Raw genomic sequence first — 26,632 nt, 5'->3', positions numbered from 1 at the left:
TTCCCACTTGCAATGCCAAGCACATACTTAGGCATATTCCTGATGAAATCTCTCCACAAATGCAAGTAATACCCTGAAATACACAAACACTAGAAAAATGCATCAAATACACAAAATACTTGATTTCAAGACATCAATTCAAGCTATTATAAGACATTCTAAGTGGTATAAAATGCCACTTATCATGGACATGCATAATATTTATTTATTAGCAAAAATAATTACACGATATTCTAGATATTACAGTTGTGTTATTATCATGTTTTCGTATGAACCCATGGTGATGATGAGTTCTATTATGGGCTAATCGTGATCATGGGATCTTAGCGGATTTACTATAGATTTCTTTAGTTAATTGTTTAATACCTTGGTATTTGGTGATTGTATGATATCTAGCATAGGTTGTGCTTATTCGTCTTATATGCGCCGCGAACATGTAAGATAGCCTGTTAATCTCTTGTCAAGCGTCAGTGAATCTTGAGATTTAGAACTTGCCATGCTAGCATAGGTTCATGTATTATATGCATGATTAGTGGGTAACTCTAACCGTTTTACGTGCCCTGTGTAATCATAATGAATAACTTGCGCTTAAATCGTTATGTTGTCAAATTCTGTAGACATATAGGGTCTCAACATAATTGATGCCTATTCAACTTCTATCTTAATTGTGGATGCTTGGTAGAATGGTATTCGTACAACAAAAGTTGGCGTGTATCAATTTCGTGTTGTTCGATTAATATCATCACCATTACATGCTAAGGGTAATAACAATAACTATTGAATGAAGTAGTAATGAAGTTAAGATCTGATGTGTGTTTAATATTATTAATTCAAGTGTTTAATTCTCGTAGTTAATATTAGTTAATCAATCTTAATTGTTAATTGTCTTGACATTGAAGAATAATCATTGTAAGTCATATGTCATAGCCTATTTGTATATTCGAGGATTCAACTCAACTCAAATAAGAATGTAATAAGTAAATAGTGGAACTACCATCAGAGAGATCTCGCAAAGTAATATCTGTCAAAGGATTCAGAGACAAGGTTCATCTACAGACTTGAGGAATTAATTCACTGGAAGAAGTTCAAGAAATTGATCATGCCTCAGTGATATAAGTCAAGATCGTGGATTTAATCAAGTGACAGAGATCTCGTCAGAGTATCAATTAATTACAAGGATTTAATCTGAAGAAAATCAAAGTGTCAGAGTCAAGACGTCAAGAAACGTCACGGAAGTTAGTCACTCATGAACCAGACAGTACATCGAGTGTCAACGTTGAAGTGGTGGAATTGATTCATAATTTTCAGTGATTTTCAGAAGATTTGCAGAAGAATGGTTGCTGCTCAAGACTAGAATTAATTCTCTAGTAATTAATTAATTCATCTAATTTAATTAAGAAAATAAATTATATCTGCGAAGAATAATTTATTTATTAATTGAATTAATTGATTAATTAATTCTGAATTAATTTTAGGAATTTTCAGAAGTTTAATTGGATTAAATTCAAATCTTAAATCAGCAAGACAAATGGAAATGAACTAGCATGACAATCTGGATTGTCATACCGATTGTCATGCTAGGCCATTTTCCATTGTCATACCGAAAGTTACTCTAGGAGGATGATTGTCTTGCTAGTTCATTCTGATTGTCATGCTAGTTCATTCTGATTGTCATGCTAGTTCATTCTGATTGTCATGCTAGTTCATTCTGATTGTCATGCTAGTTCATTCTGATTGTCATGCTAGTTCATTCAGATTGTCTTGCTAGTTCATTCAATTGTCCTACCGAAAGTCTTGCCAGCTATAGGATTGTCATGCCAATTCAATTCTATTGGTTTTGTTAATTAAAAAGAAGCAGAAGACCTTCTTTCAATTATCATCCAACACACAAGTCAAGAACAAAAGAGCAGCCGCCTTGAAATATAAAATCATCTTCTCTGCAGAAATTCAAGATCAATTTCTAGTTTGTTAATGTTAAATCCAAACCACTAGAATTATTTATCTTGTTCTTGTGTAACAATCTAGCGGATCAAAATCCCTAGAACTTAATCTCAAATCGCGTTTAGCATTTGATTCTAATTATTGCAAAAATAGAAAAAGTTCATGTCGAATTTATTCTAGATTTGTGATAATTGATTTGAGATTAATACCTTGTAATCGATACAGTTGTTGTAACACCTTTCAAGTTTAATAATATTTTTATTTAACTTGAATTTTGTTTCACATTTTTTATTCCACATTTTATTCGATTATTTGGTAACGTTTGTATTCAACCCCCCTTCTACAAACACATTGGGACCTAACAATTGGTATCAGAGCCTTCTGATTAACGAACAAATCAAGATCCTAGACTTTTGTGATTTTTCAACTCCTTGAATTTTTATTTATTCAAAAATTCATAATGACTTCACATAAAGTTGGAACCGTTAAAATTCCACAATTTGATAAAGAGAATTATATCATGTGGAAGAAGAAGATGCTATTATTTTTACAAGTTGCAAATCCCAAATATTCAAACTTGTTAAAGAAGGGTATAAAAACTCCGATGGTTATTGAACCGGAGGTAATAATAGATGGTGTGGTGACTACTGAAGCTAGAACCTATCCAAAAGAGCCTGAAGATTTTACTCCTGCTGAGAAGGAAGAAGCCTCCTTGGATGCCAGCCTTCAATTAATATTAATTGATTCCCTTGATCCCTTGATGAACAGACATGTGATGAACTGTAAAAATTCCAAACACATGTGGGAAACTATTGAGGTGATTAATGAAGGCACAGAGGAAGTTAGGGAGAACAAGTTGGAAATCCTAACCTCTGAATATGAACATTTCAAATCAAATCCAGGAGAAGGAATTACTGAAGTGTTTGAGAGGTACAATGCGTTGATCAACAACCTGAACATCAATGGAAAGTATTATTCAATCAGGGAGGTCAACAAAAAGTTCCTTTTAACACTGCCAGCTCATCTTGAACATAGAATCACTGCCATTAGAGAAGCTAGAGATCTGAGTGAGATTTCTTTGGACAGGCTCTATGGAGTGTTAAAAACCTATGAGTTGGAGCAGATTCAACAGAAGGAAGTCTACGGGAAGGATAGAATGGTCAGCACATCTACTGCACTTGTAGCTGAAGGTCAACAACAACAACAATCTCAATAGTTAGAAAGAATGGTACAGTTTTCCAAGGGTGAGGAAAATGAGTTAGTAGCAGAATATGATCCTCCTACTACAAATCAATCAAGTGATGATTTTTATTCCTTGGAAGAGCTAGAGCAATTGGAAGATGAATCAATGGCCCAAATTGTCAAGAGATTCTCCCATGTCAGATTCAGGAGGAATCCCAAGCTTAAGTACAAGTCCAACTACAACAAATTCCAGAAAGGTGGATCTTCATCCTCTAACACCAGCAGTGGTGGGTACAAAACAGGGATGGTTGATCGAAGCACCATTAGATGCTATAACTGCAATGAGTTGGGACACTTTGCCACAGAATGTAGGAAGCCAAAGCAAGTAAGAAAGAACTCTGAAAGGGCTTATCTGGCAAAGGGAAGAAGCTGGGATTGTAACACCCCCAGATCCGGGGTCGGGGATCCGGGTCGTCACGGTCTTTCTTTCCACAATATCACTTCACTTAATTAATAATAACCAACCTTATGCTGTGACCCCACACTAACATACACCACAACCCGTTATAGTCTCAGAGATGAAATTCAAATAAGTACAAGTCTTTGAATCCACAATTTAAAAGTTATTACAACCCAAAACGATTACTTGATAAATTTACAGTTAATTGCCATTATCTGCCCCAAGTTATAATTATACATAATTGATTCTCCAAAAGCAGATGGTCTAATCTACAATAGATCTACCTCTACAGCTATAGCAGCTACGACATCAACGGGAAGACGCGGAACGCTTTCCACGCGCTTGCGCTGGGTCTGCTGGAGTCTGGTCATCTTTCCTAACTGTTGTTGTGTGATGAAAGAAGAAAGCAAGGGTGAGCAGCAAGCCCACCAAAATAATATGCATAATTATTTACAATATATGAGCCTACTCATAATACTCATGAAAGTCTTGGTCAAAAGAAATGACCCAAGTTGATAACTTAATGCGATGAAGTCGCAAAATATTCAGTATATATATATATACATATATACTTTTCAAAATATTGGAAGTCCTCTTCCATGCATAATATACACAAAGTCCCAGTGTATAACTGTATATAAAAAAATATCGTTGCAAGGTGATCTCATATATCTAACCTTGTCTCAACGTTTTTCTGAAAATCTTTGTCATTCATAAGACAATTATTAATTAGATATAAGTTTAAAAGATGAAGTTACCAAATACTTCACTACATTTATATCATTCCCAATACTACTTGAACTACCACCGTTCAAGTTATAATCAATTTCAAAAGTTCATCCCACTGATGAGACCACAAGATAAGACTTGAATAGATTCAATCTTTGAAAGATTATTGAATGAAAAAGTTATGAGATACTTTATTTAGTCCCGATATATATATAACCACATATATATATCCCTTTAAACATTTCCTGGAACCTCTGTTATGTGAAGTATGAACAGAGTTCGAAACATCCAATGAATTTTGGAAAGGAAAAGAATTTTGGCATAAACCCGATATCTTGCTGATCAGGCAAAGATACCAATAAGTAACCTTTTCTACTAGTAGATGGACGAATTCCCCACTGGTCATCACCCTGGTCATAATTAAGACCTATGCTGGACTGCCACTCAGCCACCTATGCATTTGATGGACTCCCACTGAGCCACTTACACAATAATAGACCGTACCTCGGCCTGTCGCTTATGCCGACTCAATGAGAGGGGCTTACTTCCCGAACGTTGGGCAAGTAATCAATTCATTTACCAAATCTGCAACCTTGTTGCGAATATAAAATACACCACAGAGCCGGACTCCCCAGGTTTTTGAGCGAGTATTTAAATCCCCTTTAAAAAGGAAGATCTTAAATATAAAAATGAGTTTTGGGATCCGCTCTGACTTTTAAAAATCATTTTGAAGACTCGAAAACACTTTAAAGAGTGTTTGGAGTAAGACTGATTTAATGAAGTAAATCAGTCCCCAGAATATTAGAAAATATCTGAATATTATTAATTAAATAATATTCCCATAAAGAATAATCTTTATAAAAATAATTGAAGTAGAAGTATTAAATTTATACTTGAAACGAGTATTAAATAACCCAAGATATACTTATATGAAAGTATTATCTTTATTTGAATAATCGAAAATAAGTTTGATTATTTACACCTTATTCTTTAATAAAATAAAGAATATATTTCCGCAAATAATCGGAGTCATAGATCCTCATCTGAATATTCAAATAATATTCAATAAATAAAATAAGCTGAGTCATAATACCTCGAATGAATATTATAAATAATATTCATTAAATAAAATAAAGGAGTCATACATCCTCAAATGAATATTCAAATATTATTCATAAATAATATAAAAGAGTCATAAGCCTTCGAATGAATATTCAAATAATATTCAATAAATAAATAAAAGGAGTCATAAGTCCTCGAATGATATTCGAAATAATAATTTGCAATTAATAATATAAAAGGAGTCATACGCCTTCGAATAATATTCGTAATAATATTCAAATAAATAATAAGGTTTAAAGTAATCGAATAAACCTTATTCGATTAATAGTTTGGAAAAATATAACCATATATATATATAAAATCTACTCGGGATCCTCGACTCCCGGTTTTAGAGAATATTTCACCTTTGGGTCCCTATACTAAGGGTATATGCAAGATACAACTATCCTCTAGCATAGGTATTATCAAATAACCAACAGATATATATTTCCAGAATATGAAACAGGCATGCATATATACCATATCACATGCTACAATATATCGCAAAAATTTGCTATCAACAATCATGCAATATCACAAGATAATGCATATACATATATTTACATCACAACAACAGTATAACGGATAGAATACTTGCCTGAGCGACTTGGGGTGATAAAAGGCTCGGGACGAGTCTGGTAACCTATAAACAACAAGTAAGTTGGAATTAAACCAAAATCACTTGTAAATCTATACTTTAACTAACTTAGACTCTAACGCTTGATTTTGCGCTCACTGATTTGCTTAAGTCACTCGGGTACCCTCGGCTCCTTCATTTTTAATAATTTAACCTTTACGAGTTTTAAAGCGATTCCTTCGCGAGTGACTTACCAACTGCCTAAAACACTTACCATAAATGTTTCATGCATTAATTAACCCTTTTTGGTCTTTAACCTACATTTCAAAGTAAGGCGAGGGAAAAAGTTTCGTTCGTGAAACGCCGTTACTTGAAATGGTCGTTTCTCCTAAACCGTAAATCGGAATCGAACGAACTACATATCAAAACGAAGCTCGTAACATGAGCTATCTAAACATGGCAGTGGTCACAATCTAGCAGGGGGTTCTCGGGTCCTAATGTTATGCACAAAAACAGTCCAAAGAAAATCGGACATTACGACGGCTATGTTTACGCGATTTCCCAATTTTTTACCATTCCAAATCATATCAATCCAACTACCAATCAACAAAAACTCAAGATACATATCAATGATACTGATTTCAGTCATAATAAGCTCAAGGATCTCAATCCAATCATATATTATAACATCTCCAAATTCAACTAAACTACTTAACAATTAAGCTCGAATCATGCTTATCGTTCGAATAACTACTCATCCATCCAAACCATCACCAAACTTCAACATTAAAACTTATTACTAAAGGGTGTGAAGATTTATACCTTTCTTGGAGGGTGGAAAGTTACTAGGAAGCCTTATGGAGCCTCCTACAAGCTTGATCTTTCCAAAGAAATCAAGAATGCAAAGTTAGGCTTTGAAGTTTCTAAAAGTCCGATTTAAAGAACTGTAAAAATGAGGGTCTTACCATGCTTATTTGGAAGAGACTTGTGAACAAGAGTTGTAGGCTATCTCAATACCTTTCCAAAGAGCTATAGAACACAACATTTGAGTGAGTATTGAAGGAGATATGACAATTTCAAGTTGCTGGGTTTGTTTTGGCCGAGAGCTTCTCTTCATGGGAGCAAAGTCAAATTTTTAATTTTTGTGTTATGATATTTTGCTTGGTTGATTTCCTTTTTGGCTTGGCAATTTTGATCTTTTACCATGGTAACTTTTGCATGGCCAAGAATCAACCAACAACACACTTCTTTTTGTCATGCTTATGTCACCATGCTTGTGTCACCTTTTTAACACATGTCCTTTCCTTGTGGTTTGATGATGTCATAATCCTTGGCTTCTTGTACAAGCTTGTCTCTTGGTCGCTTATTTGTTTTACGGTTCGCTTAACTTTCGTTCTCGTTCGTCGTTTGAGGGATCATATCTGGGATCTTATTACTTGGGTTCCCCTAAAGCTTTCTCAATATTTTATATTCCTTTTATGATCCTCTCTTATAATCCTTGAATTTAAATCCTTTTAATCATGTTACCTTATACTCATTTCTTTCGGTATCTGGTGGATTTTCGGGAAAAATCAAAGTGTCCGGATTCGAATTTTAACGACCTTTACATACACTCATTTACTTTATGGAATACTAATACGATCTTAGAATTTTCATAAAAGTACTCCTATATAGTGTGGTCTGAAAAGTTTTCTCGTTCAGCAAAAACACTATTCATAAGGGTTTCAAAATTTCTCAAAAATTGGGGTTATTACAGTCTCCCCTCCTTAAAAGGATTCCGTCCCGGAATCAGATAGAAAATAAATGGGGATACTTTCTTAGCATTACACTTTCTAACTCTCGAGTCAATTTTCCACATTGTGGTTCTACCACCAAACTCTGCCTAGTTTGATAATCCTTCTCCTAAGCACTTGTTCCTTTTCATTCTATAACCCTTCCTGGTTGCTCCATATAGGTTACGTCGGGTTGCATATCTATGCGCTCATATGCCTCTATTTGACTGGCATCCGAATTACACTTCCTTATCATTGATACGTGGAACACGTTATGAACTTGCTACATGTTCGGGGTTAGGGCTAGCTCATATGCTAACTTCCCAAACGTCTTAATATATCCAAGGGTCCAACAAATTGTAGAATTAGCTTTCCTTTCTTTCCGAACCTCATCAATCCTTTCCAAGGGATACCTATAACATTACTAGGTCCCCTATTTCATACTCTTTGTCCTTTCGTGTCAAATCGACATACTTCTTATGTCCTTCCTGGCTACTACCAGTCGTCCTCTGATTAGATCTATTATATCCCTGGTCCTTTGGACTACTGCGGGTCCGAGCATCTTACGCTCTACAACTTCATCCTAACATAAGGGAGATCGACATTATCTTCCCTCAAGAATCTCATAAGGCGACATCTCGATAATGACATATGATCTATTATCGTAAGATAACTCAATCCGAATTAAGTGATCATTCTAAATTCTTTCAAGTCTATTGCACAGACTCTCATTATAGCTTTTAGCATTAGAACTTTTGCTTCTCAATACTCATTCTTTTCCAGTTCGTAATCGCTATCACCTTCCGTTCCTAATATTATACTGGTTATACTTTTGCTCGTTAGCGTTCTATAACCTTTTAATAACCATGCCAACCTTAGTATCACGAATGTGTTCCCATTCCGCATACTACCACCACTTTATTACTCCTTTTTCAGTTATTTCTATTTTCCAAAATTTGATCAATCATATAGAAGTAAAGGAATTCGTTGAGAGATCACTATGATCATGAACACTTGTTATATCGCATAGTTAGTACAGAAGGTGGCCAGCCTTTAGTACTTGACAAGCAATTAAACAACATGTGGTATCCTACTAGGCTTCTATCACAAAGATAGATAGTCATTCGGCAATACCTCCCCTTCTGGAAGGGTTGTTCTTCTCAGCTTACATGAAATGAAAAGAAGAGAAAAGAACGAACTGAAGAGAATTGTATATATGAAAAAATATACTGCCACAAAATATCTGGCTTGGAACCTACCTCTGAACTATAGAGGTTTGTCATAGGAGAACAAAACATATACGTATATAAATCAACATTAAGCATTATAGCCTCGTATTTCCCATGCCTAAATATTTTCGCTATCCCGTCCATCATTCTATGGACCCACACTTTTCCTCGAGCTTATACACAATTACCTTTGAAACTCCCTCGACATCGAAAATCGAATCTGGGATCTCATTCTAGACATCATCGTTACTTGAATTCTATGCTTGCACCGCAACCTTCCTCGTATAATAATACGACTCTCTATTGATAAGAAAGAATAATTATTCACTAGGTAGATACTCTACTTAATTAGTCTATCAATGATAACTTATACACTACCACGACCCGATTAGTGGTACTCAATCTCAACACCCATTCCAATACAACTCTCACGGTTGTAATCAGCTCATTACTCGCAGAATCATTGCTGCCTTACTATGGTCCACCACTGACCCACTGTAGTCATTCATTTTCCATGAAGTCTTAATAGCTAACCATACGGAGTCTATCCATGTCGTAACAAATCCTTCTAAGGAGGTAACATAATCACCATTCCTGATTCATGAAGAACACTCCTGATCCTGACATACATACATGACATGAAGCATATAAAATTTCAGAAGAGTTTCAATCAAAGCACCGATAGCAGGTTAATACCATTCTTAATCATATGCCTTCAATAGAAGACTTAACTCAAAGGTTTGTTTGGTCCTTTTTGAAACATGGTCCTGGCTTATCTCAAGATAGGACCTTCTAAGATAGATAGCCCGTTCATGGCGATTACACAATTTAAACCTTTACCAACTACTATTACGGTTGGGTATTGCACAGTCATCAGAAGGAATGTCAATCTTCCAAACCATAATACAACCTTCATAGCTTTAACCATCATCACTGTATTCCTTTGGCACAAGCGCCTATAATTATCCTTTTACCGTTAAAGTGTCGGCCACCTCTTTGGCCTTTCCTGATAGTAATAGTTCCTTATAATCAATGTCTTTTAACCACCTTCAACTAAATTTTCTACCTCATTTCAATCACAGCTTATGTGAAGATGTTTTCCTTAAAATCTGATGAGTTAAAAAAAAAATTCCATTTTTCCATAAGTTATCCCCTCAGTCTTTAGAGGTTAATCACTGTCATGACTGACTCTCAATCATAATTAGAACATCTTTTATCTTAAGTCCTAATTGCCCTGAACAATTTCGACCATTACTGGTTCGATCCATACTTTCTCGTGGTTTAACACGTGCCCCATTTGGCATCATTATAATTACGTCATTTTTCTTTATCAACATTTCTATTCTTGAGAATTTTGAATATTACCTTTCTCCTTGTAAAACCTCTAAGGTTATCCTTGATTCGTTCCTCCTGTATTCCCTAGATACAGGGCATATCAACATACCCTTTACTAATACTAGAACCATTATCTATATGTTTCTGAAAATTTTTCTCCACTGATACTTAAAGGTTGTTGTTACCTTAATCCTTTCCAAATCATACTGTCAAAACTCATACTGTCCCTATTAAGGGTGAAATGCCAACCTTTATGCATTCCCCTAGGATTCATTTTAAGTTACCGATGCTCTATCCTTAATTCCACCTTTAAAAAAAGTACAAGCATCCTTCCATGGATAAATAAAGTCATATATCCCTGATAAGGGTATCTTATTCAATCATTCCCACCTCGATAGTCTATACCGAATTTCACAATAGCATCCTTATTCAATATTGAGGTCAATCCATATGGCCTCCAAAAGATAACAATGGTCATCCGCTTTTCTTTCCTGATTTGGTAATGATAACATGGATGTTCTGGAAGATATTGGTCATGTTCAACGTGAACTTCTTCTTAATAATTCCTTATTTACTTTTGTTGTTTATCTCAACAGTCACCTCAATGTTGGGATATCTTTCATATCTGGCGTCTCCCTTTCTGGGTATCATGCCACCGGTCTTACACTTCACCTTCTTGAAGGTCACTTCCTTCATCCAATTTTCTTAATTTCTTACTTTCTTATCCCCTTAGTCTATCCGCGTCTCATTATTTATCCTTCGAATTATCTCAAGGTTTCCTCGAATCCTCCCAACTTAAAGGGGGATAAAATATACATAACTCTTATGCCTTCAACCATCAATTTTAACTCATGGTGAATCACCCTCATACCAATGATTACATACTTTCTTATTTCTATTGCTACGAGTCTTTAGGGTTTCCTCATACCCGACTCCCTTATCATTCCTCAAACTCTCTTGCCTTTATATTCCTTTCTCTTATCGTTATTTCATGAACCAACACAACATAAGCATTGATTTCGACATCCCGTCATTCTGGATTCGTGCCCTTAGAACGAATCTTGACAACTTTTACAACTTAAATTCATAATTCATCATACTCGTCTGCCTTTGTTCTGGCTCTAAAGCTTTTACACTATTCCATAACCTTGGGAATTACGATCCCGAAAACAATTGGCTGAACTTTAATCAGTTTATTATAATCTCTTGCTCCGTGCCTTCCTTGGCCTTTCACCAGCGGGTGGTCTCTCTCTTGGGAGGGTAAGTGACAAAACAGTCTTTTGTGGTTCGTCAATCATTTAGAATCTCAAATGATTCATCTATTTCCTTTAGCCAGGCTCTTGCCTCGACTGGGTCAGTTTGTTCCTTGGAACTCTGAGAGCTTAGCGATTTAAAGGTCCTGAAAGAATTTCCCACCGCACTGTCTCCTCAGGGTGGTGGTTGGAGATAATAGTCTAAGTTCTCTTTAGACAGGTCCATGAATTGCCGTATAGGAGTACCGTCTCGGGTCTCCTTTCCTTACTCGACTTTCTGTTTCCTTATTATGAAATGTTTCATCCTACTCCCCATAATTGGGGTCATCTTTTAATTTAAAATCCTCATTTTCCACTCCATTATGTCATGGGTTCCTTCTATCTTGATGGCGACCTCCCTGACTATCACGTTCAGGGTTTACTCTAAATCTTATTCCTCAAACTATGGCTCTCATCTAAGTTCTCATCTTTAAGCTCTTGAACATTTGGAACCCAAATTCTGTAGGAATACCTCATTATTCCCTTCTCATCTTTCTCGGTATTAACCTCTTATCTATTTGTTGGCTCTCTGCCTTCATTCATAACTTTTCTGGCACAATATGATCTTTTCCAATAATTCGGGCTGTATTGCTATCTCAACAGCTTTTCGGTACCGGCTCCGGTTACCTTCACTACTATTTCCATTTTCTCAAAATCTCTTATAAACTCTCCAAAAGACATTATCATCTTGAGTCTCTCCTTTTTACTAAGGGCATCAGCCACCATATTGGCTTTCCCCGAATGATAAAGAATCTCCCAATCATAATTCTTGATTAGCTCTAACCGCCTCCTCTGGCGTATGTTGAGCTCTTTCTACGTAAGAATGTACTAGAGCACTTATGGCTTAGGTAATTCTCGCACTTCTCTCCATACAAGTAGTGCCTCCAATCTTTAGGGTAAAACTATTGCCACGAGCCCAAGCTCATGGGTGGGGATATCGAATTTTAAATTCCCTTAATTATCTTGACGCAGACGCGATTATCTTGCTGTGCTATATAAGAAGCAACCTAATTCCTTGTGCGAAGCGTCACTACACTTCACAAAATCACCTTTTCCATCCGGCAATGCCAGCATAGGGGCCATCACCAACCTCTGCTTCAGTTCTTGAAAGCTGTTCTCGCATTTCTCTGTCCATTCGAACTTCTCAGTCTTACGAGTAAGCCGCGTTAAAGAGGCTACTATCTTTACAACTTGAACGAACCTCCGGTAGTGACCGGCCAATCCTACCTCTGGTAGTCGACCAAACCATGGTCATCAATTCATCAGTGGTCCTTTATCCAATCCTGTCAGGATCCTCCATGGGATCCTCCTCAACAACTATCCCTTCTAGGACAACATCCTCAACCGCTACATCCTCAATATCAACATCATCCGGTCCTGCGTTAGGACACTCTATCGGATCCACAATCCCATCTCCAATTAGTAATAAAACATCATCGCGTTGATGTTCCTCAACTTCAGGATTCGGAGTCCCGCTACCATATACGATAATGAACTACGCTTCTATCGCTACATTTATAAGGGTTCCCATAAGGGTTTTAACTGTCAGTACTACGTTAGGTAGTCCGACTATGAACTTGGCAAGAGTTCTTATTATCTTAGTGAACTTATTATCTTAACGTCCCATCATCTCTGAGGTTTATAACGCTTAGCTCTGATACCATTTCTGTAACACCCCCAGATCCGGGGTCGGGGATCCGGGTCGTCACGGTCTTTCTTTCCACAATATCACTTCACTTAATTAATAATAACCAACCTTATGCTGTGACCCCACACTAACATACACCACAACCCGTTATAGTCTCAGAGATGAAATTCAAATAAGTACAAGTCTTTGAATCCACAATTTAAAAGTTATTACAACCCAAAACGATTACTTGATAAATTTACAGTTAATTGCCATTATCTGCCCCAAGTTATAATTATACATAATTGATTCTCCAAAAGCAGATGGTCTAATCTACAATAGATCTACCTCTACAGCTATAGCAGCTACGACATCAACGGGAAGACGCGGAACGCTTTCCACGCGCTTGCGCTGGGTCTGCTGGAGTCTGGTCATCTTTCCTAACTGTTGTTGTGTGATGAAAGAAGAAAGCAAGGGTGAGCAGCAAGCCCACCAAAATAATATGCATAATTATTTACAATATATGAGCCTACTCATAATACTCATGAAAGTCTTGGTCAAAAGAAATGACCCAAGTTGATAACTTAATGCGATGAAGTCGCAAAATATTCAGTATATATATATATACATATATACTTTTCAAAATATTGGAAGTCCTCTTCCATGCATAATATACACAAAGTCCCAGTGTATAACTGTATATAAAAAAATATCGTTGCAAGGTGATCTCATATATCTAACCTTGTCTCAACGTTTTTCTGAAAATCTTTGTCATTCATAAGACAATTATTAATTAGATATAAGTTTAAAAGATGAAGTTACCAAATACTTCACTACATTTATATCATTCCCAATACTACTTGAACTACCACCGTTCAAGTTATAATCAATTTCAAAAGTTCATCCCACTGATGAGACCACAAGATAAGACTTGAATAGATTCAATCTTTGAAAGATTATTGAATGAAAAAGTTATGAGATACTTTATTTAGTCCCGATATATATATAACCACATATATATATCCCTTTAAACATTTCCTGGAACCTCTGTTATGTGAAGTATGAACAGAGTTCGAAACATCCAATGAATTTTGGAAAGGAAAAGAATTTTGGCATAAACCCGATATCTTGCTGATCAGGCAAAGATACCAATAAGTAACCTTTTCTACTAGTAGATGGACGAATTCCCCACTGGTCATCACCCTGGTCATAATTAAGACCTATGCTGGACTGCCACTCAGCCACCTATGCATTTGATGGACTCCCACTGAGCCACTTACACAATAATAGACCGTACCTCGGCCTGTCGCTTATGCCGACTCAATGAGAGGGGCTTACTTCCCGAACGTTGGGCAAGTAATCAATTCATTTACCAAATCTGCAACCTTGTTGCGAATATAAAATACACCACAGAGCCGGACTCCCCAGGTTTTTGAGCGAGTATTTAAATCCCCTTTAAAAAGGAAGATCTTAAATATAAAAATGAGTTTTGGGATCCGCTCTGACTTTTAAAAATCATTTTGAAGACTCGAAAACACTTTAAAGAGTGTTTGGAGTAAGACTGATTTAATGAAGTAAATCAGTCCCCAGAATATTAGAAAATATCTGAATATTATTAATTAAATAATATTCCCATAAAGAATAATCTTTATAAAAATAATTGAAGTAGAAGTATTAAATTTATACTTGAAACGAGTATTAAATAACCCAAGATATACTTATATGAAAGTATTATCTTTATTTGAATAATCGAAAATAAGTTTGATTATTTACACCTTATTCTTTAATAAAATAAAGAATATATTTCCGCAAATAATCGGAGTCATAGATCCTCATCTGAATATTCAAATAATATTCAATAAATAAAATAAGCTGAGTCATAATACCTCGAATGAATATTATAAATAATATTCATTAAATAAAATAAAGGAGTCATACATCCTCAAATGAATATTCAAATATTATTCATAAATAATATAAAAGAGTCATAAGCCTTCGAATGAATATTCAAATAATATTCAATAAATAAATAAAAGGAGTCATAAGTCCTCGAATGATATTCGAAATAATAATTTGCAATTAATAATATAAAAGGAGTCATACGCCTTCGAATAATATTCGTAATAATATTCAAATAAATAATAAGGTTTAAAGTAATCGAATAAACCTTATTCGATTAATAGTTTGGAAAAATATAACCATATATATATATAAAATCTACTCGGGATCCTCGACTCCCGGTTTTAGAGAATATTTCACCTTTGGGTCCCTATACTAAGGGTATATGCAAGATACAACTATCCTCTAGCATAGGTATTATCAAATAACCAACAGATATATATTTCCAGAATATGAAACAGGCATGCATATATACCATATCACATGCTACAATATATCGCAAAAATTTGCTATCAACAATCATGCAATATCACAAGATAATGCATATACATATATTTACATCACAACAACAGTATAACGGATAGAATACTTGCCTGAGCGACTTGGGGTGATAAAAGGCTCGGGACGAGTCTGGTAACCTATAAACAACAAGTAAGTTGGAATTAAACCAAAATCACTTGTAAATCTATACTTTAACTAACTTAGACTCTAACGCTTGATTTTGCGCTCACTGATTTGCTTAAGTCACTCGGGTACCCTCGGCTCCTTCATTTTTAATAATTTAACCTTTACGAGTTTTAAAGCGATTCCTTCGCGAGTGACTTACCAACTGCCTAAAACACTTACCATAAATGTTTCATGCATTAATTAACCCTTTTTGGTCTTTAACCTACATTTCAAAGTAAGGCGAGGGAAAAAGTTTCGTTCGTGAAACGCCGTTACTTGAAATGGTCGTTTCTCCTAAACCGTAAATCGGAATCGAACGAACTACATATCAAAACGAAGCTCGTAACATGAGCTATCTAAACATGGCAGTGGTCACAATCTAGCAGGGGGTTCTCGGGTCCTAATGTTATGCACAAAAACAGTCCAAAGAAAATCGGACATTACGACGGCTATGTTTACGCGATTTCCCAATTTTTTACCATTCCAAATCATATCAATCCAACTACCAATCAACAAAAACTCAAGATACATATCAATGATACTGATTTCAGTCATAATAAGCTCAAGGATCTCAATCCAATCATATATTATAACATCTCCAAATTCAACTAAACTACTTAACAATTAAGCTCGAATCATGCTTATCGTTCGAATAACTACTCATCCATCCAAACCATCACCAAACTTCAACATTAAAACTTATTACTAAAGGGTGTGAAGATTTATACCTTTCTTGGAGGGTGGAAAGTTACTAGGAAGCCTTATGGAGCCTCCTACAAGCTTGATCTTTCCAAAGAAATCAAGAATGCAAAGTTAGGCTTTGAAGTTTCTAAAAGTCCGATTTAAAGAACTGTAAAAATGAGGGTCTTACCATGCTTATTTGGAAGAGACTTGTGAACAAGAGTTGTAGGCTATCTCAATACCTTTCCAAAGAGCTATAGAACACAACATTTGAGTGAGTATTGAAGGAGATATGACAATTTCAAGTTGCTGGGTTTGTTTTGGCCGAGAGCTTCTCTTCATGGGAGCAAAGTCAAATTTTTAATTTTTGTGTTATGATATTTTGCTTGGTTGATTTCCTTTTTGGCTTGGCAATTTTGATCTTTTACCATGGTAACTTTTGCATGGCCAAGAATCAACCAACAACACACTTCTTTTTGTCATGCTTATGTCACCATGCTTGTGTCACCTTTTTAACACATGTCCTTTCCTTGTGGTTTGATGATGTCATAATCCTTGGCTTCTTGTACAAGCTTGTCTCTTGGTCGCTTATTTGTTTTACGGTTCGCTTAACTTTCGTTCTCGTTCGTCGTTTGAGGGATCATATCTGGGATCTTATTACTTGGGTTCCCCTAAAGCTTTCTCAATATTTTATATTCCTTTTATGATCCTCTCTTATAATCCTTGAATTTAAATCCTTTTAATCATGTTACCTTATACTCATTTCTTTCGGTATCTGGTGGATTTTCGGGAAAAATCAAAGTGTCCGGATTCGAATTTTAACGACCTTTACATACACTCATTTACTTTATGGAATACTAATACGATCTTAGAATTTTCATAAAAGTACTCCTATATAGTGTGGTCTGAAAAGTTTTCTCGTTCAGCAAAAACACTATTCATAAGGGTTTCAAAATTTCTCAAAAATTGGGGTTATTACAGGGATGATACTGACAGTGAAGATGAAGATGAAGGAAATCTTGCTCTTATGGCTATTGATGGAAAAGCTTCATCGTCAAGAATAGAGGTAAAACTTTCTGATGCTGAAATGGTTTATCATCTAAGAGGTAACTTAGATTGTGCACGTCGTGATAATGAACTGTTAAGTTTACAGATCACAGACCTTGAGAAAGAGGTCAATGAATTAAGACTTGTGCACATTAATCAAGACAAATTAAAAGAACAGGTATCTTTTCTAGAGAATAGAGTTGACTGTTATAGAAAACTCGAAACTATTCTCAAAGACAAGATCACCGGTCTTGAGACTAAGGTTAAAGCCTACTTCAATTCTTGTACGAAGGCTAAAGAGTTCTACAGTAAGCAAGCTGTTAATCAAACATCTGGAATAGGTTATGATTACAATGCTGCTATTGGAGAATTAGGCATAAACTCCCCTCCTCATGTATGTGCTAAAGGGAGGGAAGTACCACATGTGCTTAAGGGTGTTGATGAACCCCTCTATAAAGCATCAATTGCTGAACCATTTGATGCGACCTCTTCTGTTATTCATGAAGAAATACGTGCTGAAGATCATGCTAATGAGAAGATTGTTTCCAAGTCAAGTGAGTCGAAAGTTCCAGTCAAAGTTGTGAAAACAACTGAGACTAACTCAGACACACATGAGTTGGATAACAATAATGCCATGTCTACCATGCATAAATTGCCTGCTGTTAATCACTCTCATAAAGCATGTGGTGTTGCTAATTGTATGTCTTGTGCTTTTAATATGATGTATGCTTATTTTAATGGTAAGCATGTGTCTAATGATAAGACTACTCCTCGTCAGTATGTGAATAACAAGAAGCATGATAGGTCTAAGACTGCTAGTCCTTCTAAGGCTAGAAAGGAGACATTTGTGCCTAAGCTTAAACAGAAATTTGTTAAGGCTGTTTACAAGGTCAAATGTTCAGTCACTGAGGATGTTGAGACCATTAAAATTAAAAATGTTGTTTTGCCTGACAAAGGACAGTTCTACAAGTATGCCGGGCCCAACCAAGTTTGGGTTCCGAAGAAGGTCTAATCCATTTGTAGTGCAGGGCATTAAACAAGTATAACCGGTAGTGTGGATTCTTGACAGTGGATCATCAAGACATATGACCGGAGATAGAGCCCTGCTATCAAATGTGGTTGAGAAAGCTGGCCCCATGGTTACCTTTGGAGATAACAACAAAGGTGTATCCGAGGGATATGGCTGTTTGCAAGCTGGGAATGTTATCATTGTAATTTTGTATATTGTGCTAGGTTATTATCAGGAAGCAGTATCTAACATATAGCACCAGTGACGAGACTTGAGAATATTACGACATATCAGACACCTGCTGCACATTACACTTGGAATTGTACTCTAGTAAGATGTGTACAAGTGTACTCCTGATTGGTGAATTAAAAGAGGAAGTCAGTGCACCACAGTTCATGGACTTTGCAGCTGCAGATCTATTGGACTATGCAATCTCTTCTTCACAATCTCACTTCAGGTTGGTATGAACTAGTATACTGCTCAAGCAATCGTCAAGGACATGGTATGGCACTCTAACAGAAGTTGTAATTTTATATGAACTAGTAGAGTCGTCATATTTATAACTATTTTATCACTAGGCACAATCATATTGTTTTATATGTGCAGTGGTATATTGGTTATGCAACATAACAATTAGTATCTAAAGTACTTGACAAGTATCGGTCAATGATATGTTGTTAACATTATGTTGCAGATATTTGTAAGCTTTTGACATGAATGAGAATTACTTAGACTTTACCCTAAGTGATCAATGTTTTATCAAAAACTCATTCATTTTGAAAAACAAAAATCAAACTTCTTTCTACATTAGTGATTTCTTATTTCATGTAAAATCTTTTGAAATCACTATTGTAAATCATTTTCTCTCTATTACCATATGTTCTATGATACAGGTTCAGTCTCCAATGACTTTCTTTCATTGACAGTCATGAGGTTGAAAACCCACAACGTCTATCCCAGACTGTAAAGACAAACACAAAAACAGAACCAACCAACACTCTCTTACCACTAAATGTAGTATGAATGAGCGTGAGGGAGATAGTGCCTAGTGCACCACATAAGGAAGGTTCTGTAGTCAACCCAGTAGCTCTGTCTCATACATAGATGAGTAGTATTTAAACCGAGACAACTGCTAGCCCCCATACATCTTCTCAAAAAGATGTAATGGCTGAAAAGGCACAAAAACAATTACTAGATTCATTCTCTCAACAGGGTGAGTCTATTGAATTTTGCCTGTCGGCCAAGGTATCCGATGTAGTGTCACCACTTCAAAAATAAACAATTCTTAATGCACAAGGAGAGGTTACACACACAAAGGATGAGTTGACGAAAACAAGAGTTTCGACCATTTTAAGGTCAGATTCGATTGTTCAAGGTTCGTTAGTGGACCAATTGCCTTTACAGGTGTTAGGAGAGGATACTGATCCAAAAGCCATATGTCAGTGGTCAGTATCTACCTCCCCAGGCTTAAATCCCCTGGATGCATCTGCGGATAGTGGATCTGACATAGGTGCAGATCGGCAACTTGTTGACAATGATTCAGATATTACCTGATAAGTCACAAGGAAGTGTCTTCACAGACATTAGAAGGGAACTTTGATCTTTATGCTAAAATCGTTGGATCATTGTTTACCTTCCCAGAATTCAAATCTGGAACCCTAAAAGGGAAACTAGCAACTTGTAGATTATGACTCAGATTTATCTGACGAGTTTAACAAGGATGGGGATTTGTGAACTCCCATTGCACCACCTGTGACCTCCTTTAAGGATGGCTAAGGTGATTTTCCTTGCAGGTACAGCTGGATTATGGAGCTATGAGAGGAGTGATACACTTGTGAGAATGAGTGTAAACACGAGTGGAGAGAAGAGTGAAACACATGTGAGGTACACTAAAACACAATCACACACTCACAGTGAGGAAGAAAGAGAAACACTTGTTATTTCTTTTCCAACCAAGTGAAATATGAGAACTCCTTCAGACGACGGCATACATTCCTTCTTTAAGGGGGAGATAAAAGCTTAAGTAATAGTTTGGAGGATTCCTCAACTAAGGGGGAGAAATAGCAGGGAGGAAGAAAAAGATCCTAAAAATGTACACTACACCACACCATTGTTGTTTGTAACTACGGATCCTATTGTACGGGAGAGGTGGTAAACACAAGGTGATTTCCTAGTAAGGGAAGAAGCAGTTAGGGGAGTACCATTGGTTTTTATCTGCGGATCCTATTGTACGGGAGAGGTGGTAAAACGAAGGTGATCTTCTTTAATCAGTTGATTCTCATAGGGGGAGAAGCAAGAGATATGGGCTTCTCAACAGGAAATGTGGTTGTACAAATGAAGATGGAACTACTTGAAGATATGTTCAGTCTAGAGGAACAACTACTTGGAATCTGGAAAATGTTAAATCTCATCCAGAACTTTTCTGCTATTTACTTTGCATGTATGTTTATATCTTTTTCTTATTTGTTAGTTGAGTTATCCTCTAGGTATTTGTGTGTTATTGTCTAACAAACAAATAGGGGGAGATTGTAAGTCATATGTCATAGCCTATTTGTATATTCGAGGATTCAACTCAACTCAAATAAGAATGTAATAAGTAAATAGTGGAACTACCATCAGAGAGATCTCGCAAAGTAATATCTGTCAAAGGATTCAGAGACAAGGTTCATCTACAGACTTGAGGAATTAATTCACTGGAAGAAGTTCAAGAAATTGATCATGCCTCAGTGATATAAGTCAAGATCGTGGATTTAATCAAGTGACAGAGATCTCGTCAGAGTATCAATTAATTACAAGGATTTAATCTGAAGAAAATCAAAGTGTCAGAGTCAAGACGTCAAGAAACGTCACGGAAGTTAGTCACTCATGAACCAGACAGTACATCGAGTGTCAACGTTGAAGTGGTGGAATTGATTCATAATTTTCAGTGATTTTCAGAAGATTTGCAGAAGAATGGTTGCTGCTCAAGACTAGAATTAATTCTCTAGTAATTAATTAATTCATCTAATTTAATTAAGAAAATAAATTATATCTGCGAAGAATAATTTATTTATTAATTGAATTAATTGATTAATTAATTCTGAATTAATTTTAGGAATTTTCAGAAGTTTAATTGGATTAAATTCAAATCTTAAATCAGCAAGACAAATGGAAATGAACTAGCATGACAATCTGGATTGTCATACCGATTGTCATGCTAGGCCATTTTCCATTGTCATACCGAAAGTTACTCTAGGAGGATGATTGTCTTGCTAGTTCATTCTGATTGTCATGCTAGTTCATTCTGATTGTCATGCTAGTTCATTCTGATTGTCATGCTAGTTCATTCTGATTGTCATGCTAGTTCATTCTGATTGTCATGCTAGTTCATTCAGATTGTCTTGCTAGTTCATTCAATTGTCCTACCGAAAGTCTTGCCAGCTATAGGATTGTCATGCCAATTCAATTCTATTGGTTTTGTTAATTAAAAAGAAGCAGAAGACCTTCTTTCAATTATCATCCAACACACAAGTCAAGAACAAAAGAGCAGCCGCCTTGAAATATAAAATCATCTTCTCTGCAGAAATTCAAGATCAATTTCTAGTTTGTTAATGTTAAATCCAAACCACTAGAATTATTTATCTTGTTCTTGTGTAACAATCTAGCGGATCAAAATCCCTAGAACTTAATCTCAAATCGCGTTTAGCATTTGATTCTAATTATTGCAAAAATAGAAAAAGTTCATGTTGAATTTATTCTAGATTTGTGATAATTGATTTGAGATTAATACCTTGTAATCGATACAGTTGTTGTAACACCTTTCAAGTTTAATAATATTTTTATTTAACTTGAATTTTGTTTCACATTTTTTATTCCACATTTTATTCGATTATTTGGTAACGTTTGTATTCAACCCCCCTTCTACAAACACATTGGGACCTAACAATCATACATTGGTGAGTAAGTGTTAATTAAATCTAATTAATCAGAGTCTATATGGGAACGAACTAGAAATCAATCTATATTACTTGCGAATGCGTATACTTGCATGAATTAATTAGCACATGCTTTGTGCCTAACAAGTTTTTGGCGCCGCTGCCGAGGACTCGGTGTTAATATATTTAGTTTATGTACTTGCCATCAGTGGTCATTATGATTCAGTGATTAAGACTTGTTACTTATTGCTTCCGGTTGTGTTTCAGGTACTCTAGCGAGCGTTTATGCAAACACGTTCTCGCACCCACAAGAGGAATCTAGATATGGCCGAGGAGACAGATACAGCACTTGACTTTCCGGAGAAGATAGTTTTTGAAGATTCGGATAAAGAGAGTGAAAAGAAAGAACCTAACATAATGGGTGATCGTCTAGCTCAAGCTGATCCAGCTCTTATGGACTTTTCTCGGCCTAAAATTGATGACATTCAGTCAAGCATCATTCATCCGGCTATTGAGGCCATTAATTTTGAAATGAAGTCGGACACTATTCAGATGGTGCAGAATTCTGTTTCTTTCGGAGGTGTTGCGACTGAAGATCCCAACATGCATATCAGGAACTTTGTCGAGATCTGTAGTACTTTTAAATATTATGGTGTTACTGATGAGGCTATCAAGCTGAGGCTTTTCCCATTCTCTCTGAGGGATAAAGCTAAGGACTGGTTACATTATTTACCAGCTGGGTCCATCACTACTTCAGAAGATCTTGCACAAAAATTTCTGGTGAAGTTCTATCCAATGTCAAAAACTGCAGCTATGAGGAGTGCTCTTACTCAGTTTGCGCAGCAACCAGGAGAATCTATGTGCGAAGCTTGGGAGCGCTACAAGGAGATGTTGAGAAAGTGTCCACATCATGGTATGCCTGACTGGATGGTGATCACTGGTTTCTATAATGGTTTGGGGGCCCAATCTCGGCCTATGCTCGATGCAGCTTCTAGAGGCGCTTTGTGGGCCAAAAGCTATACTGAGGCCTACAATCTCATTGAAACTATGGCTGCAAACGAGTATCAAAACCCGACTCAAAGGATGATGCCTGGGAAGGTAGCAGGTATTCTGGAAGTTGATGCAGCTACATCTATTGCAGCGCAGCTCCAAGTGCTGTCTATGAAGGTCGATTCTTTAGCCAACTATGGAGTAAATCAAATAGCTAGTGTTTGTGAACTTTTTGCAGGCTCTCATGCTACGGATCAGAGTTTTCCTGTTAATGAATCTGGTCAGTATGTGAACAATTATCAGCGACCGCAGCAGCCTGTGCCCGCTACTTATCATCCTAATAACAGAAATCATCCCAATTTCAGCTGGAGCAATAATCAGAATGCTGTTCAGCAACCATATCAGCAAGCTGCAAGTAAACAGTTTAATCCACCTGGATTTCAGCAACCTCAGCAATATGCTCAAAGACAACAATATCCTCAACAAGGAGGTGTTGCTCCACCTTCTAGTGCTGATTTTGAGGAGTTAACGCTATTGTGCAAAAGTCAGGTTATTTCTATCAAGACCTTGGAAAATCAAATTGGACAAATAGCCAATGCCTTGCTCAATCGTCAACCTGGCATACTTCCCAGCGATACTGAAGTGCCAGGTAGGAAGAAAGCTAAAGAGCAAGTCAAAGCTGTCACCTTAAGGTCTGGAAAAGTTGCTGATGCTGAAAAAGCAAAAGATGGAGAAGCTGAAGTTTTAGATGAAGAAGAAAAGCAAAAGGACAAAGAGGGGGAACCAAGGAAGACTACTGTTGAACACACTCTGCCTGAGGGTAATACAGGGGAGAAACAGCTCTATCCTCCACCACCTTTTCCTAAGCGATTGCAAAAACAAAAGCTAGACAAGCAATTTGGTAAGTTTCTGGAGGTGTTCAAGAAACTTCACATCAACATACCTTTCGCTGAGGCTCTGGAGATAATGCCTATTTATGCGAAATTTATGAAAGGTATTCTTTCAAGGAAGGTGAAACTGGATGATCTTGATACCGTTGCTCTGACGGAAGAGTGTAGTGTCGTGCTGCAACAAAAGTTACCTCCAAAGCTTAAGGATCCAGGTAGCTTCACCATTCCTTGCACCATTGGCAAGTTGTCATTTGATAAGTGCCTTTGCGATTTGGGGGAAAGCATCAATCTGATGCCGTTGTCTATCTTCAAAAAGCTGAATTTTCCTGATCCGAAGCCCACCAACATGTCTCTACAATTGGCTAATCGTTCAATTACATACCCACGAGGCATCGTGGAGGACGTGCTAGTAAAGGTGGACATGCTCATCTTTCCTGCAGATTTTGTCATTCTGGATTTCGAGGAAGATAAGAAGATTCTCATAATCTTGCGAAGACCTTTCTTGGCTACAGGCCGTACCTTGATAGATGTGCAAAAAGGTGAACTCACTATGAGGGTGCAAGATCAAGATGTGACATTCAATGTGTTCAATGCGATGAAATTTCCTACGGAAGATGAGGAGTGCTTCAAGGTGGATTTGGTCGATTCTGCAATTATTTCATAACTTGATCATGTGCTAAGGTCTGATGTCTTAGAAAAAGCCTTATTGGGGGATTTTAAGAGTGAAGATGATGAAGGCAGTGAGCAGTTACAATATCTGAATGCTTCTACTTGGAAATGAAAGCTAGACATACCATTTGAATCTCTGGGAAATACCGATCTCAAGAATGCTGAGGGAAAGCTCAAACCATTTATTGAGGAAGCACATACTTTGGAGCTTAAACCATTGCCTAAACACTTGAGGTATGCCTTTTTAGGTGATGCATCTACTTTGCCTCTTATTATTGCATCTGACCTTTCAGGTAATGATGAGGACAAGCTCTTGAGGATTTTGAGAGAATTCAAATCGGCCATCGGATGGACTATAACAGATATAAAAGGGATCAGCCCTTCGTACTGCATGCATAAATTTCTGCTAGAGGAAGGTAGTAAGCCGACTGTTGAGCAACATCGAAGGCTTAATCCTATCATGAAAGAAGTGGTGAAGAAAGAAATTCTAAAGTGGCTGGATGCAGGAATCATATATCATATTTTTGACAGTTCTTGGGTGAGCCCCGTGCAATGTGTACCTAAGAAAGGAGGTATTACTACGGTAGCAAATAAGAAGAACGAGCTCATCGCCACTCGAACAGTCAGAGGATGGAGGGTATGCATGGACTATAGGAAGTTGAATAAAGCCACGAGGAAGGATCTCTTCCCTCTTCCATTTATTGATCAGATGCTTGACAAGTTGGCTGGCCATGAGTATTATTGTCTTCTGGATGGCTATTCAGGATACAATCAGATTTGCATTATACTAGAAGATCAAGAGAAGACTACTTTCACTTGTCCATTTGGCATGTTTGCTTTTCGCAGAGTTTCTTTTGGATTATGTGGTGCACCTGCCACTTTTCAGAGATGCATGATGGCCATATTCTCTGATATGATTGGAAATAATGTCGAAGTGTTCATGGACGACTTCTCCGTCTTTGGACATTTGTTTGATGAATGTTTGAATAATCTCCGTTTGAAGCTCAAAAGGTGTGTGGAAACCAATCTGGTGCTCAATTGAGAAAAATGTCACTTCATGGTGCAACAAGACATCATTCTTGGGCATAAGGTCTCTAGTAAAGGTCTTGAGGTGGATAAATCCATGGTGGGCGTTATTGAGAATCTTCCGCCACCTAATTCTGTGAAAGGAATTAGTAGCTTTTTTGGTCATTCGGGTTTTTATCGGCATTTCGTCAAGGACTTCTCTAAGATATCTAAGCCGTTGTGCAACTTGCTCGAGAAAGATGTGCCTTTCAAATTTGATGATGAATGCTTGGAAGCATTCGAGACTCTCAAGAAGAGTTTAATCACCGCACCAGTTATTACGACACCTGATTGGAGAGAACCTTTTGAGATGATGTATGATGCAAGTGATTATGCAATGGGAGCAGTTCTTGGGCAGCGAAAAAATATTATCTTTCATGTGGTCTACTATGCTAGTAAGACGCTAAATGGAGCTCAACTGAACTACACCACTACTGAGAAGGAGCTCTTGGCTATAGTTTTTGGTTTTAAAAAATTTCGATCTTATCTACTTGGGACAAAGGTGACAGTGTTCACTGATCATGCTGTCGTCCGCTATCTGGTCTCAAAGAAGGATT

General features: G+C 36.7%; 1 non-coding gene across 1 annotated transcript; it reads right to left on the bottom strand.

Moving 5' to 3' along the window:
* Positions 1–23,271: 23,271 nt before the first annotated feature.
* On the bottom strand, positions 23,272–23,378 carry LOC141687718 (small nucleolar RNA R71). The gene has a single exon (XR_012561204.1). It is a non-coding gene; the product is annotated as a small nucleolar RNA R71 (small nucleolar RNA).
* Positions 23,379–26,632: the final 3,254 nt, after the last annotated feature.

This window comes from Apium graveolens, chromosome 9 (genome assembly GCF_009905375.1).
Source record: "Apium graveolens cultivar Ventura chromosome 9, ASM990537v1, whole genome shotgun sequence".
NCBI lineage: Eukaryota > Viridiplantae > Streptophyta > Magnoliopsida > Apiales > Apiaceae > Apium > Apium graveolens.
Note: the sequence above shows the minus strand (reverse complement) of the source record. Positions and strands in the feature narration are given on the sequence as shown.